The following is a 15,985-nucleotide window of genomic DNA, read 5'->3' as shown; positions in this document are numbered from 1 at the left end:
TAGATCACAGTACTTTACAACGCGGTTATTACAACGCAAGTCGTTACAACGACTTGCGTTGGAGGGCGCGATTGAGGAATATTATAATTTTAAATTCCAACACAAGTCCGCGTAACAGTAGGGAAGGTGTTGGAATATAAAATTACAATATTCCTTAACCAACAGCGCCATCCAGCGCAAGTCCTAGTAACGACTTGCAATGTAATGGCAGCGTGATAAAGGTCGTGCGGTGTAAACACTGCGTTGTAAACGATGTTTACCCCCTGTGCTACAGGGCTCCAGGGGCATATGTTATGAAACTGCTTGAAAGACATTTCTTTTTTTATTACTAATTAGGAATTATGCTTAAAGATGTATTTGGCATATTTAATTTACATTGCTTATTTCATCATTAGGATTTTTATGAAGCACTACACACCACCCGGACCACTTCATATCTGTAGAAAGCATGAAAAATGTAGAGAAGCCAAGACGTATAGAGACAAAATTTTAAAATGTTTAAATTTATGGGGTGACTACTTTGAGAGTGATAATTCTTCACACATGTACAGGCTTTCAAGGAGGGTGATACCACGGTAAAAGGAGAAAGAACAGGCTACAGAAGGACAAAGTATGGTGTGTTACATTTCTGATGAAAATCACCATTTACATTTGGTAGAGGAGGGAGCAAGTAACAATGCGGTAGGGGCGACAGAATTACTAAAAAAACAAATTGACTAAAAAGCGCTATGATCTGGCCAGGGCTGGCCAAGTCATAGCGCCTTTTTGTCTATTGCAGCTGGCGACCTTCAGGTGGTTATGAGTCATGAGCACTATTTCTGGCAAAGTGGGCTTTTATAACTAGAAGCAAATACCAGTTTCCTACGGTGTATGACAAATCTAAAGAAGGTAAAACCAAAATCCTCCAAAAGTCATCTATAGCGAGATTTTAAAATGAGACCAGCTCAGTTGTCACTGACCATACTGCAGTTATTGCCTAAAATGGGGTCCTACAAGGCTTACTGCCAAAATTCCCTTGACCCTTATGGGCCTAGGCAACAAGTTAAAGAGATAACAGCGATCAAGGCGGGTTGAGGATGCCCGATGCCCACTTACACAGTCTGTGAAAAGAAAATCTCTTCACTTCTTGTTTGCTAAGCATACAATGATATCATTAACTGGCTGCAACCCATACCAGTCACCAGCCGCCTGGACTACAGCAATGCCCTTCACATAGGAGTCACCTCGCACCTCCTCAAGAGACTACAGACCATACAGAATTCAGCAGCCAGACTCATCCTCGATCTCCCAAAGCGAACTCACATAACACCCCAGCTGAAGAAGCTCCACTGACTCCTCATTCGTAAGGGATGTCAATTCAAGTTACTGGTCCATACCTACAAAGTCCTACACAACCAAGGGCCAGCATACATAAACCACTCCCAGAAAATTCCACCAACCCTTCAGACACCTGCCCTCCTCCTCCCTCTCCCTCGCTCACACTCCCCGCATCTTCTGAAGCAACAGTGGAGGACGCTCCTTCTCCTACCTTACTGCAAAGACCTGGAACAGACTCTTCCTGTGCCTCCAGACCTCATCCTCTCTGTTGGAATTCAGGAAAAGAGTTAAGACATGGCTGTTAAACTGAACCCTTTCTAAGCAGCAGGGTTCTCAATGCCTTGATAACCTCACTAGTGATTCGCCACACTCCATAAGTACTGTTTGATGTGATTTGATCCTCTGTCTAATCATACACTGCCTTCTGATGTCAGCCTTCCCTGCAAAGATGCACTCAACCAGTCTACAGTCTTATTAAATATGCAATTCCATCATATGTGTTTTCAGACTTAGGGACATTTGCTAAATTCATGTTAAAGAAAACTTGCCTGGCTCTGTCACATCTGTTAACTTAAGAAAGAGTTCATGGGTGACAGGACTCCTAGGACCATATTTATGACCTAGTTTGTGGCACATGCAATGTGGTGCACAAGTGATGCAAACCTCGAGCCATATTTTTGAAGCCACACAAAGCCACTTTGCGTGTTGAGTGGCATTCTGCAGCACACATAGAAAGCAAAAAAAGCCTCTCAGGATTGTTTTAGTGCAGGAACGTTTCCCTTCCTGCAGAAAAACAATCCTGCCTATAACACAGGCACCCTTGCACTGGTGCCTGCGTTGGTGCGAGGCTGGTAAAATGGCACCAGCACAATGGAAAAGGACTGGAATGCACCGTGTTGGATGATTATGGCCCATTCCTGCCCTTTCCCTATGGTGCATGGCTGATGCATGGCAGTGCAGCAAGGTGACTTGCTGCGCTGCTCTGTGCCACAGACAACTCAAATTTGTCCCATAGCATCTCCAGCCCCTCTATTTTATCCTTAGCTGTGAGTTCATTGCTTGTTACATAGAAGATCTGACAAACAGAAACTACATTTAGCATTTAAATTAGGCTAATTGAATCTGTTAACTGTAAAAAATCAATAACAGCAGCATGAAATGATATTGGTTTAAGAACAAGCGCAAAATTAGTGCTTTTGGGATACGCTATTTATGGCTAGCCTTCCCCTTTTATCTTACCATGTAAAAATGTATACTTTAGGTGTGGAAAGAGACACTCTCTGCCCCACCTGCAATATAAGGAGGACTGGATATATTTTTCTACAGAAAAATGTGGCCTATGGTAACTTGCTCAGCATGCCATTTTGCCATATTCTAATCTAGGTCTTCTGCCAAACCGTTTTTTTTCAAATGGGAAGAGAATTATGTAGTATCCCAAATTCAGATCCATAGATCCAGGGCTATTACTACTGCTCTGCAGCTGCATAGATGATTGCCTCCTGTACGAGGAGTGGGACAATCAGCTCACAACAAAAAAGCCCCAACCTCTAAATTGGAAATCTGCAAGACATTTGGTTAACCAAAGCGAACAGAAACAAATGATGGATGGAGCTCTGAAACGTTTCAGGCACTCACCCCTAGGTCACCATTAGATCTGGGTTAAATCAAACATTTTGCTTTAGCTCACTTCTCCTCAGCAGTTCACATCCAGCCATATGCAAATCAATCTTGACCTTGTTCCTCATGGGAACAGTCCAGCCCAAACTGCCAAGCTATGTCTTCCCTGGACCAGAAACAAGTGTCCTGGGACTGGTTTCGGGGTAACACCCCTCATCAGCCAGGCTAGCTTGAATCCAGTGCAAAGTGAGCAAGGGACCCATATCTGGGCATATGCTGCCACCTTAGAACAAACAAAACAAGCACAAGGAGATAATGGACGGAGCTCTGAAACTTTTCAGTCACTATTAGATCTGGGTTAAATCCATAATTTCTTTGCTCACCATGCCACCCCAGTTTTGACCCAGCAATATGCAAATCAGTATTGACCCTGCACATGTTTTGCTATTGTCCTAACCTCCAGGTGTACTGGCATGACACAAGTGAGGTCCTCTCAAAAGTATTGGGTATGAACCTGAAGGTAAGCATGTGTCTAATCATGTTTGGGGTTGTGAATGAGGAGGGGTTAAGGGCTGACTCGAGTAGGAAATGGAGGAATCTGCTGTTTGTGTTGATTTTATTAGCCAGACACAAGATTTGTATTAGGTGGGTATCCCAGCACCTCCCCCCCTCGAGGAGGGAGGGGTTGGCTCGATACGAAGGGTACGAATGCTGGATCAGAGCAGGGAGGGAATTAAGAAGCTTGGCTTTTGGGAACAGAATTTTTAGTTTTTGGTATAGTTATACAATTATGTAAAATTGACAAACTGGCTTAGTAGTCCGATGATTAAGCAATATCGCAATAACTCCCAAGTATCAGGGACTAGGACTGGCACCCCAGATCTTCTCCCTTTCAGAGCCTTTGGGACAGGAGGATTGCGGACATGCTCTCTGTCACTCCACCAGCCGAGGGTGAGAGCATGATCCCCTTGCTTTCTTCCAGTTTGTTTATTGCACAAATGAGGACAAATAAAAAAATACACAGTTAACGAGGTGCCGGGTAATATGTCAACTCCCTCAGGCATTTATTGTTGTAGGATTGTTTGAATTTATAATCATTCGTTGAGTTCTATCAGTCATTACGTTGTTGCTCCTTATGTCATCTTGCCAATTCTAAGGTATAGCAGATGAATGAGGATGTACAGTAGCCTGAGTACCCTGCTGGTCCTTTGCATCCACGAGAAGGGCAGATAAGAAGGATGGAGGCACAACTATAGAAGCCTTTCCACAGAGGCTGACTTGTATAGCTGCAACTTCTGTGGTGCTCTCCAGCATAAACACTTGTTCGGTACTTCAGTCATCATTCTATGCAGTTTGTCAGTGCTTCCTGAATAGAAAGATTACATTTTATCTTTAATTTCAAGTGTTCGCTCTATGCGTGTCCGAGTAAGGTGAAGTTCATAATTTGATATTGCTTTAAGTATATTTTCTGTTTATGTTTATAGTTTTTGCATAATTGTTTGAGATGGGTGGAGAGGATCTATAAGGCATTATTATTTGGAAAGCGAGAGAGAGAGAGAGAAAGAGAGAGAGAGACTATCAGCGCTATTCAAAATGGTGATTAACACTTGCGACTAATTTACATGTGCAATTTAGTCTTACACTTTTAAATCATTTTACTACTTTCGGCTGTACACAAAGTCTGATTGTAAAGTATTTCAAAAGTGTAGACTTCAACATCCCCCCCACCCCTGAAAAAGGAGGTAGAGACAAATTTACAAGTGTTAGTTACTACTGCCAAAATTAAACAGTCGTAAACCCCTCACCACCAACTCCCACACACACACATGACCAACCACTAATAATGAACTATCTTCCCACAGAAAGTAATGGACAGAGACTCTTAAAATAATGGGAAATAATGCTAAATTAAATTATTTAAAATAGCTCAAAACCAAAATATATATATATAATATCCTGTTTAAAATATATATTAAAAGACAACATATTTATTCTTACTATAATATTTTACAACCTTGTTTGATTTTAGACATTAACTGTAACATTCATTCTAATTTAAATGTAATTAAACTACTTTAACTTAATTCTATACATCACTTTTAATCATTTCATACTGGAAATTCCATTGGAATTCTCCAGGGCATATTATCAAGCCCATTATCGCCGCTTTAGCTGCAGTTTTCTGCCGCTAAACCAGCGATAACTTTAACGCTGTTCTTGATAATATGTCCCTTAGTCTGAGTGAGGGAACTCTGAAAAGGGAGCACGTCGGACTGGAAAGCTGTAAAAGAGGATCTTGGCCACTGTGACTGGACAGAGGGAAGGGGTGAAAGAAGCGGAACTGTGGGGCACAGTGTGTAGATCACTTGGGCATTGTGCGCAAAGTGCCTGTGAACAAGAAATAAGGTCTATTGCTGGGCATTGATGCCCTCCTGCAGTAACAAGAGCACAGGGCCTTACAGGAATATTTCTTACACACAGCATCAGCAGATGCATTGGTGAGTGTCTGGGACGGTCCCATCCGTGCCAACACTTGAGTTGCCATTGATGGGAACTCTGGAAATTCAGATCTTCATGCTTGGTGTGCAGGTAACTCTAATAGGTGAATGGCACCATGACCCAGAACAAAGCATATTCAACCCACAGACTATGAATACATTGCTAACAAGCGTCGTTTCTTCGTCCATCTCTGCATTTACTCGTCAAATTGCCCATTCATCCATATCCATCAATGTACTCACACAGTCTTTAATTATGTGTACAAGTATTCATTCACCCAATAAAACATTGCTGACTCACCCATTAACACACGTAAGCACTCACCCGTACATCCAAATGCTTGGCACTCAACCAACCAGTTATTTATCTACACACTCATTCTCCTAGTCATCCATCCAGACATATGCTCCATTAACCATCCATCCAATCACCCATCCACCGACACACTCCTTTCTCCACTGAAATAACCATTGACTTATTTTCACATTTATCCACTCACCCATCTACTTAACCACAAACCAAAACTTGCCATGGTGAAGCATTTTAAAATACAACAAATTCAGACCAATTGGCTTTGCCAATACCCATGTGTTCTTTAGTGCAGAGCTAACATGAAAAGAGGTGTTTTACTTGAAGAGGTATGCTGTTACGTACAGATTTGAGGAGGTCTAATTTGTATGTAGGATTGAGCGCCTGCTCATAGAGTTGTTTTCAGGCATTTGAAACATTACAGCCGTGCACAGAAGTTAGATTTCCGGAGCATAACTGGATTTTGAAAAATGTGCTGTTTATGATGGAGGTTTATGTGACCCACAGGTAACAGTATAGATGTTCAATATTTGTCAAATCTATTGCAATCTTAATAAATGTATGTCATTTATCACCGCTGTCCTAGGGCTGGAGGCTCTGTGCTATCGCTGGGCTGTCAACTCTTCTTTCGGCTACAGCAGTGTACCCTCTGCCCCATGTGGGGCAAGACACTGACAACTGGTGGCAACAGTGCAATCAGCAAGGCTAGTGCTGCTAAACTACTGAAGAGTCAGGCATTGCTGACCTTGACCAGCAGAGACTGAGAGCAGGTAGAAAAGGCGGCATAGGCATCCTGTGAGAGACTGTACGGGCGTGGTTGGGCACCGAACTCAGGGAGGTGGTCCTCTGTCAACTGCATCTGGCCAGTGGCGGCTCCTCCACTATGGCGGAGGAGCGTCGCATTGTAGTGTAGTTCCTATGTTCCCAGTAGGCTCTACACATTGGAATAATATATCCTATGAATTTGGCATAGGACTTAGGTCAGTAGGTCTCTATCGAATATACTAAACTTGGTACAGAGCAGGAATATCGTCGTAAAAATATCGACTAACATAAATATCGCTGCAAAAATATCTACAGGAAGAAATATCGATGACAAAAATATCGTCTGACCAGAATATCGACAGACAGGTAAGTAATATCGTTAACATTAATATAGTTGTAATAAATATCGTTTACAAAAACATAGTTTACAATAATATCGTTTTTTAAATAATTATAAGTAATGTAGTGTTTTTAATGATTATTTTTAGTCAAAGTAGTATTTTTAGTAGTATATTATTATTTAATAATTTATTTTCAGTTGAATTTAGTATTAATAGTTCCGTAGCGGGTTGTGGGTTTATAGGGGAGTAGGTTGGGAAGTAATTTAAATATAATGAAATAATACATTAATTAATGTTTTAAATGAATATAAATAGTGTAATAAATAATAGTTAATTAATTTCAATTAGTTAATTGAATAATAATTATGTAATTAATTATGTAAATTTTTTAATTATTTTTAGGTGTGTGTACAGGATTTTTTTAGTGAAAATGTTTTTGGGTAAAGGGGTATTTTTAGGGTTCAGGGTCAGTTTTCAGTTTTTGGGTAAAGGGGTATTTTTAGGGTTCAGGGTCACTTTTCAGTTTTTGGGTAAAGGGGTATTTTTAGGGTTCAGGGTCAGTTTTTAGTTTTTGGGTAAAGGGGTATTTTTTGGGTTCAGGGTCGGTTTCAGTTTTTGGGTAAAAGGGTATTTTTAGGGTTCAGGGTCAGTTTTCAGTTTTTGGGTAAAAGGGTATTTTTAGGGTTCAGGGTCAGTTTTCAGTTTTTGGGTAAAAGGGTATTTTTAGGGTTCAGGGTCAGTTTTCAGTTTTTGGGTAAAGGGGTATTTTTAGGGTTCAGGGTCAGTTTTTAGTTTTTGGGTAAAGGGGTATTTTTTGGGTTCAGGGTCGGTTTCAGTTTTTGGGTAAAAGGGTATTTTTAGGGTTCAGGGTCAGTTTTCAGTTTTTGGGTAAAAGGGTATTTTTAGGGTTCAGGGTCAGTTTTCAGTTTTTGGGTAAAAGGGTATTTTTAGGGTTCAGGGTCAGTTTTCAGTTTTTGGGTAAAGGGGTATTTTTAGGGTTCAGGGTCAGTTTTCAGTTTTTGGGTAAAGGGGTCTTTTTAGTGTTCAGGGTCAGTTTTCAGTTTTTGGGTAAAGGGGTTTTTAAATATAATGAAATAATAGATTAATTAATGTTTTAAATAAATATAAATAGTGTAATAAATAATAGTTAATTAATTTTAATTAGTTAATTGAATAATAATTATGTAATTAATTATGTTAATTTTTAAATTAATTTTAGGTGTGTGTACAGGATTTTTTAGTGAAAATGTTTTTGGGTAAAGGGGTATTTTTAGGGTTCAGGGTCAGTTTTCAGTTTTTGGGTAAAGGGGTATTTTTAGGGTTCAGGGTCAGTTTTGGGTTTTTGGGTAAAGGGGTATTTTAATTATATATATGTATTATTGTTGTTATATAAAGTAATGTGTAAAATCAATTTATATGTCCACATTTATTAAGTTTATAATTAAAAAGTGTAGTAAATTTTTTTGAAATAGTTAAAAAATAAAAGTAATGTAATGTATTTTGTTAATAGTACTTATATTTATTTATTATTTAATGTAATTTTAATTATTTTAAAAAGTCGATATTTTTTACATCTATATTAATTACAACGATATTTTGGAGTCAATATTTATGTACTTACCTGTTTAAGTATAGGGTGTCGATATTTTTGTAAACGATATTTTTGCAACGATATTTAGGTCAGCTATATTTTTGTTATCGATATTTTAACACCCTACCACTAAACTTAAGTGTGTGTGCCAGCTAGCTCAGAGGTCACTAGAAACGTTCTCGAATACACAAGAAGGGATTAGTTTCTGACAACCGCATAAACATGACAACTTTGTTCCCTAGGACTAGAATAACTATCTCAGAGTCGTGGAAACAATAGATGAGTATTTCACTCAGTCAATCGTGCATGCTTCGTTTCTACAGTGTTTGCAGAGAAATAGTGAGACAGGCATTTTTAATAAAATGTTTATTGAACAGTCTTCTTTCTCATGCAAGAGAGGTGAACTGCTACAATCGTTAGACAGAATGCAAAGTGTAATGCGTACAGCGAGAATAGTATTATAAAATAATACTGTAATAGCATTGTATGGTTTCTAAGCCATATAAAAATACATACATAAATAACATAGACTAAAATGCTCAACTGGTGCTTCTAAAATACGCCTACCCCAATGTACCTAACCTAGGTCTAGTACCAGGGAAGAAGTAAGTATGGTCTTTAGCATAGGGTTAGTTTTTGCCAAGAATCTACCAAAGATTTCTCTAGGTTCTAATCAGCTACATACCTTAGAATGCAAGAAGGTCTGGTATCTCTGTCTCAGGACTCCATTTCCCAACACCCCACAAGGGGAGCCAGAAACACTGGAGCTAGATTTCTCAGCAGAGGAGGGCAGCTTCCTAATCAGTGCATCAGCTGGAGAGTCGGCTTCCTTCGGCACTTGCTGTAGCGAGCTGCGTCAAGCAAGTAGGTCGTCGAACTGCTCTGAACAACCATGCTTTGCTATAACAAGTGAAGGTATATTTATAACTTGAAGGTGTTTAGGAATGCCATATTTGAAGTCTGGCATATGAACGTCATGAATGAACCCCTAAGGAATAGATGTTCATTGTAAAACTAACTGAGTTCTTGGAGAAATCAATATTCAAGCAAGGGGAAGTCCCTAACGGCTTAAGCTGGTTTTCCAAGAAATCGTTGTGACGTTTGGTGAATGGATGGAAGTAGCCATGCCTGTATTTGGGTAGCATGGGCTATGCCTAAATAAGGGCTAGATTTCTATGCCTATATAAGGGCAACGTGAATTGTACCTGTATAAGGGCATGAATCCCGAAAGTCCATTCGGAATCTAAAACGCCATACAACACCACCACTGCTGTCAAGCAGTGCAACAAGTAGAAACATAAAATTATAATAAAATTCAGATATTATCATTTTATGTTTGTGCTGCTATGCAGGTGGGCGGGTGGGTGGAGGTGCTCTGCTCTTGGAATATGGCAGGGGAGGAGTGGTTTGCCCACTCCTAAGCATGCAATGACTGTTTGGTCGGCCCTCTCTAGTCGCCCAAACCAGTCATGCGCACTTTCTCCATTCTCCATGCATGCTGCTTTACAGCCTGCGTGGAGAATATGCCCTGGTCCAACGCTGCATTGCAGTATTGTTATTGGTCAGGGGAGTCTGGGTGCCTACCAATTACAAAGCTGTTTTGTAGACTTGTGATTGGTCAGTGGGGCCTGGCTGTGCTTCCTGTTCCTCAAGGAGAGCAGGAGCAGATACACGGACCCTGCGGCAAGGTAAGTTATTTTACTATATTTTTATTATTATAGGTACTGTTTGACCTGGCATTTCTTGGCGTAAAGATTACCCCTGACTTTTTGCCTCTACCTCCTCTATTTTTGGTGCTGTGATAGATATTGTTTTGCCTACTTGTAGGCTTTGGACACTTTGCTAAACAGTGTCAAAGTGCAAGTGCTCCCCGTATAAAGCATAATGGCAATTAGTTGGCCTTGATTGGTATGTTTGCCTTATTGGTAAAGTCCCTAGTAAAGCATTAGTGCCAGGGCTGGTAATGTAAATGCTACTAGTGGGCCTACAGCACAAATTGTGCCACTCACACAAGTAGCCTTAAAAGGGCACTAAGGCCTGCCATTGCAGTGCCTGCGCACAGTTTGTTAAACTGTCATGTTGTTCTGACAAGTGCACTCAGTTGCCAGATCTTACCCTTCCCTTTCTATGCACATCAGACACCTTTATGGTAGGTCCAGGGTACCCCCTGGGCAGAGTGCAGTGATGTGAAAGGTAGGACATGTACTAGGGTGTGTACCATGCCCTGACAGTGAAATAACCTCCATTTCAATTTTCACTGTTGAAAAGCCATCTTGCCCATAAGATAGAATGGGAAGGCTGTGTAATAGGTTTTCCAGCCTATCTTCCCAAAGGCTTAAGATGGAGAGGTGAAGTTTAGTGAGCCTGAACCCACAATGTAATAACACATCTTTTTATGAAGGTGGTTTTTGCATTGTGTGTTTAGAAAGGGCTGGGTTTTTGTGCTCTAACATTTCTGTGTGTCTCTGCCTGGTTGTGGATTGACTGTCTGGATTTGAAAGAAATAGGATCTGAGGAATGTCTTGACCCAGGGGAGGAGGTGAGACAGCAACAGGCTGGCATGCATCTGGAGTTTAGTGGGAGGAATAGCCCCTAGAGGTGAAGACGCCTGGGTTGCTGCTATAAAACAATTGTCCCATCTCCTGCTTACTGATTGAGAATCCAGACTGCCACTAATCAAAGGAAGAAGGTGTCACTGGCAGGGAGGCACCCAGAACTGGTTTGAACAGGGGTCAGTGCCCCCCTAAACACAAAGACTTCAAATACATTGAGGGGTATAGCTATGAGAGATGAAACCCCTGAACTTTGGGAAATGGCTTGATCAAGATGGAACAAGACTGGAGATGCTTCATGGTCAAGAGGAACCTTTGCCAAGAAAGAAACAACTGAAGAGACTAAAGGAAAGGACTGAACCTTGCTGTGTGTGCAGGGGCTGGCCTGCAGTTTGCTGTTTTAACCAAGGAAATGCTGAAGGGACTTTGCTGTGTGCTGTGTCCCCCTGCTTGAAAGGACTTTGCTGTTCTGTGTCCTGAAGTAACTTATCCTGAAGGGCCTGCGGTGAGCTGGCTCCCTGTTGCGGAAACTCAGAAAAAACAAAAGTATCCAGGAGAGTCTCAGCGGCACTGTGTGCGTGTGCATGTTGCAGCCTGAGACCCTCATAAGCAGTGCCCTGTGATCGTGGGCACCTGGAGTCCAAGCAAAGATCAGCAATGCTGTGTGCGTGTGCTTTTTGCAGCCTGAAACCTTTGTGAGGATTGTCCAGTTATTGTGTGCACCAGAATCCAAGTGTTTTTTGTAGAAAACAAGGGGGACCCAAAGGGTAGCTGGGGACCAAGGGTATATACTATTATTACACAACAAGGGTCCAGAGCAAATTGACAAATAGAAATAAATGCAGTATAGAACACAATGGTAACCATACATAAAATCCTGTCCAGCCGGACCGGGGATTTATTTTGATAAAGAGATAAAATTTAATACAGGTAGGTAATTTGAAAGTGAGGCACACTCCTGTGCCGTACTCGTTAGAGGGAAAGTAATAGAAGAAATGGAAGGGGGGGGAGGAAAAATAGAGTATACAGGCAAAAGAGAAGAGCAACCTGGACACTCGTTATATCAATGAAATAGTGTTCTCCAGCATAGACTATACATAGGAATACATATTAGTTACATGTATGTCTATTTATACAAGTCGACGGTGTTTCGATCCATTGCTCAATTTAACGGATCATCATCAGGAGAATAATAGTTTATATTTTGCCTGGTAAAATTCAATACGCCTGTGGAAAGAGTAGAAAACAGGAAAATAAAGGGCAAGGTCTTGCAGACATTATCAGCATTATTACATTTTGCATTTTCTGAAACGCAGTGCACCAGTTGAAAATAAGGCAGGCACGGAGTGCGGCAGTGAGCACACGTTGTGACTGTGAGGGGGCATTAGCAATTTAAATGGTCAGGCTTGGCATGTGCCTGATGTGAACCAACTCAGAGATCAGTGGTGTCCTTTGGGGAAGCGCAATGCCCCTGTGGGGAAAAAAAAAGCAAGCGCGGGGTGTGACAGTGAACCAGTGAACACACGTTGTGGCTGTGAAGGAGTATTGTGAATGGGCAGGCATGGCATGTGCCTGATATGAACCACCTCAGATATCAGTGGTATCATCACATCTTTAAGGTGACCAAAACACTAAAGAGTGGCAATTTCGAGTCTTTTGTGCCATGTGATTAACATGCAGATGGGATATTGACTGATAACTGAGAAGTTCCCATTAACACCGGCACAGCAACGAGTTGCTTCTGGCAAGTTTTTGAGTTTCATGCCGATGGGGTTGATTGAAAACTAGGAACCATGCAGAACGGCGGATGCGGCTAGCATGCATAAGGAGTTGTCATTCAGCAGTAGTGCGTGCTTACCTCGGTCACGAGGGTACACAGATGTCCCATCATCTGTTGATTCTTCATTGCCTGACCAATTAGAGAAACTTAAGAAAAAACAGGTTCGACTCCAACTGATGATATTAGTGCTCACAGATTATTTAAAATCTGGCGTAATACCCCTAGGCCTCCAAGTGAGAAACATACCCGGCATCTTCACAGATAATCCTAAATATACCTCAAACTTCAGCTATACAGGGACGACTTGTTCAAGACATTGGTTGGCTCTGGGTATAGATATAGCTACTGAGACACTAAAATCCTTAGAACTTGAAATAAACGATATTTTGAAACAAATTAATGATTCTGATCCCAGTGCGGAGTGTAAGAAACTGCTAGACCAAATCGAGAAGACGGTGGCAGACTTCAATAGAATTGCACAGAACAAAAAAGCCAATAAAATAAAGAAAGATATTAAGGTGTATAATATCGAGAACACCTACCCCTACCTCAGGAAAGATTTTTATACTAATAGAGCTTACAACAATCCACAAAATAGTAGACCCTGGGGACGTTATAACAAACGCCAGACATTAGTAGGATTCTCAGATACTTCTGCAGAGTCTTCAGATAATTCAGACCCTGACGAAGGGGCCAGCAACTCACGCCGAGGAGGTGGAGCAGGAGCTCAACATTTTTTAGGCAGAGGCCAACACCAAACCCCGCAAAGAGGCAGAGTAAAGAAGCCACAGAGATGGGTCAATCCCCCAGGAGAACGCAGGACGAGGAACAACTATTACCAGTGGTAGTTCCACATATGAGACCGGAAGTCCATATGCACTCCACCCCTGAGATTATTCCGATTTTCAATCTTTCGGAACATAATCTACGCAATCCTGAAACAGAACTCCTCAAAAAAGGCTTATCTTTTGTCCCGACTATTCGTTTTAACTTTATGGATCTGCACACTGAACTTTTAAGATTCTTTAGGTTGGTTCGACTAAAAGCTTTTTTTCAACTACATCCTTCTCCAAGCATCTATTCAAGTACACCCTTTCGCCCACCATCTACATTTCTTCCATCCTCTAGCATGGTCCCGTCTGAAGTTGTTACATTTGAGAAGCTAATTCAGAAAGATCTCCAATGTTTGGAGAAGAAAAAAATGTACATTCCGTACAATATTTCCCCAGAGGAAAAAGATGCCATCAACACACTCAAGAATAATCCCTCACTAATCATAAAAAGTGCCGACAAGGGAGGGGGGATTGTCCTTCAAAATATTGATTCGTATAAAGATGAGATTCATCGACAATTAGCCAATACAGATCACTATCGAAGATTGGCGACTAATCCCACTAAAGACATCCAACAAACTATCCTAAGGCTTACCTCTGATGCCTGCTCAGAGGGATATTTGAGTAAGAAGGAGTTCAATTTTTTGAATGTTAAAAACCCTCGACTCCCAGTGATATACACCCTCCCAAAAGTGCATAAAAGCACTATAAACCCCCCCGGGCAGACCGATTGTCTCTACTTGTGGTTCGGTCCTTGAACCCCTTGGTGCCTTTGTTGACTATTTCATTAAAGATTTCATGCCTGTGACCACTTGTTATGTTAGGGACACTATGTCTATGGTCAATCTAGTGGAACATTGTCCCTTTGACCCTGAAATCAATACCCTGTGCACATTGGACGTAGAGTCGCTATACACAAATATCCCACAAACAGCGGCTCTACTAGTCATTCAGAGAAAACTTGACGTCCACACCCACATAAGGTTCCCACTGTATTTATTCTCCAACTGTTGGAGCTATGCCTGACCCAAAATTTCTTTGTCTTTGACAGTGTTTTCTACCAACAGATAAAGGGGACTTCCATGGGGGCAATTTTTGCCCCCAACTTGGCAATGCTTTTCATGGATGCACTGGAAACTAACTCTATCCTCAATGAGACTAATCCTTTTTACTCAGGCATTGGGTTATGGCGTCGTTACATCGACGATATTTTCCTTATATGGAACCATTACATAGACACACTTGACCAATTTTTACATTGGTTAAATAACAATTGTGCTGATTTACGATTTACACTCTTGCATGATAAATCAGAGATTGCCTTTTTGGACCTAACAATCTATCATAAAGAGGGCAAAATTTTGACACGTCTCTTCAGAAAACCCACTGAGAGGAACACACTGCTAAGTTATGACGGTAATCACCCTAAGGCATTGAAGGACTCCCTACCATACTCTCAATTTCTGAGAATAAGACGAAATTGTTCGCGTGAATTAGACTACTTTAGGGAAGATAACATTCCGTCTGACAAACTTAAACACCGTGGGTATCCCAGAAAGTTGGTAAAAAATGCTTCGAAAAGAGCCTGGTATTGTCCGAGAGAGGTACTACTAACACCTAAAGTACGTGAGAAACAAGACAGGCTAGCATGCGTCACCACATTTTCCCCTGTGTCAAACGAAATCAGGAAGTCCATTCTCAGACATTGGCCAGTATTAAATGCAGGCCCCCTTAACCTAGAGAGACCCATTTTTGCATTCCGTAAGAGTAAGAATCTCAAGGACCACCTGGTCAGAGCGGCATTACCTGCGCCTGATCCAAGATCTACCACCACTAGTGGAGTGGTGTGGCTCACTGGTAGTGGAGTGGTGTGGCTCACTGGTTAGAGGCGGCAGACCCGGAAGCAGAGAACGGCCTGGGACCAGGGTTCAATTCCCGACGCGGAAGGGTCGTGGACCAGGGTCAGCGGACTCGATAATTCTCGTCTCGGTGCCTACTCTAACCAGGGATCACACTCAGCAACTCTGGGCATTAGCTTGCCTCATCTCTACAACGGCCCCCCACATTCGCCGGGGATGCCTGGTTTCACCTTGGAGATACCCAGTAGGGACCATCTCACAGGGATAGCCAGGACGGGTTCCCCAGCGGTCTACAGCGCCATGACGCCTCAGGGCAGCAGTGCGCTTTACAAGACACATACATACATTACAAGACACATACATACATTGAATCCAACTGGAATCTTCCCCCGGTCCTAGGACATGTGAAATGTGGAGGGTGCAATGTCTGTGGATACACAATTGAGACCCGCAATTTTATGCATAATGGTGTCAACGTTGAGCTAAAATCTTTGACTAATTGTAACACTAATAATGTTATTT

The sequence above is a fragment of the Lissotriton vulgaris genome, chromosome 7 (genome assembly GCF_964263255.1).
Source record: "Lissotriton vulgaris chromosome 7, aLisVul1.2, whole genome shotgun sequence".
In the NCBI taxonomy this organism is placed as follows: domain Eukaryota; kingdom Metazoa; phylum Chordata; class Amphibia; order Caudata; family Salamandridae; genus Lissotriton; species Lissotriton vulgaris.
This window is presented reverse-complemented; position numbering follows the sequence as displayed.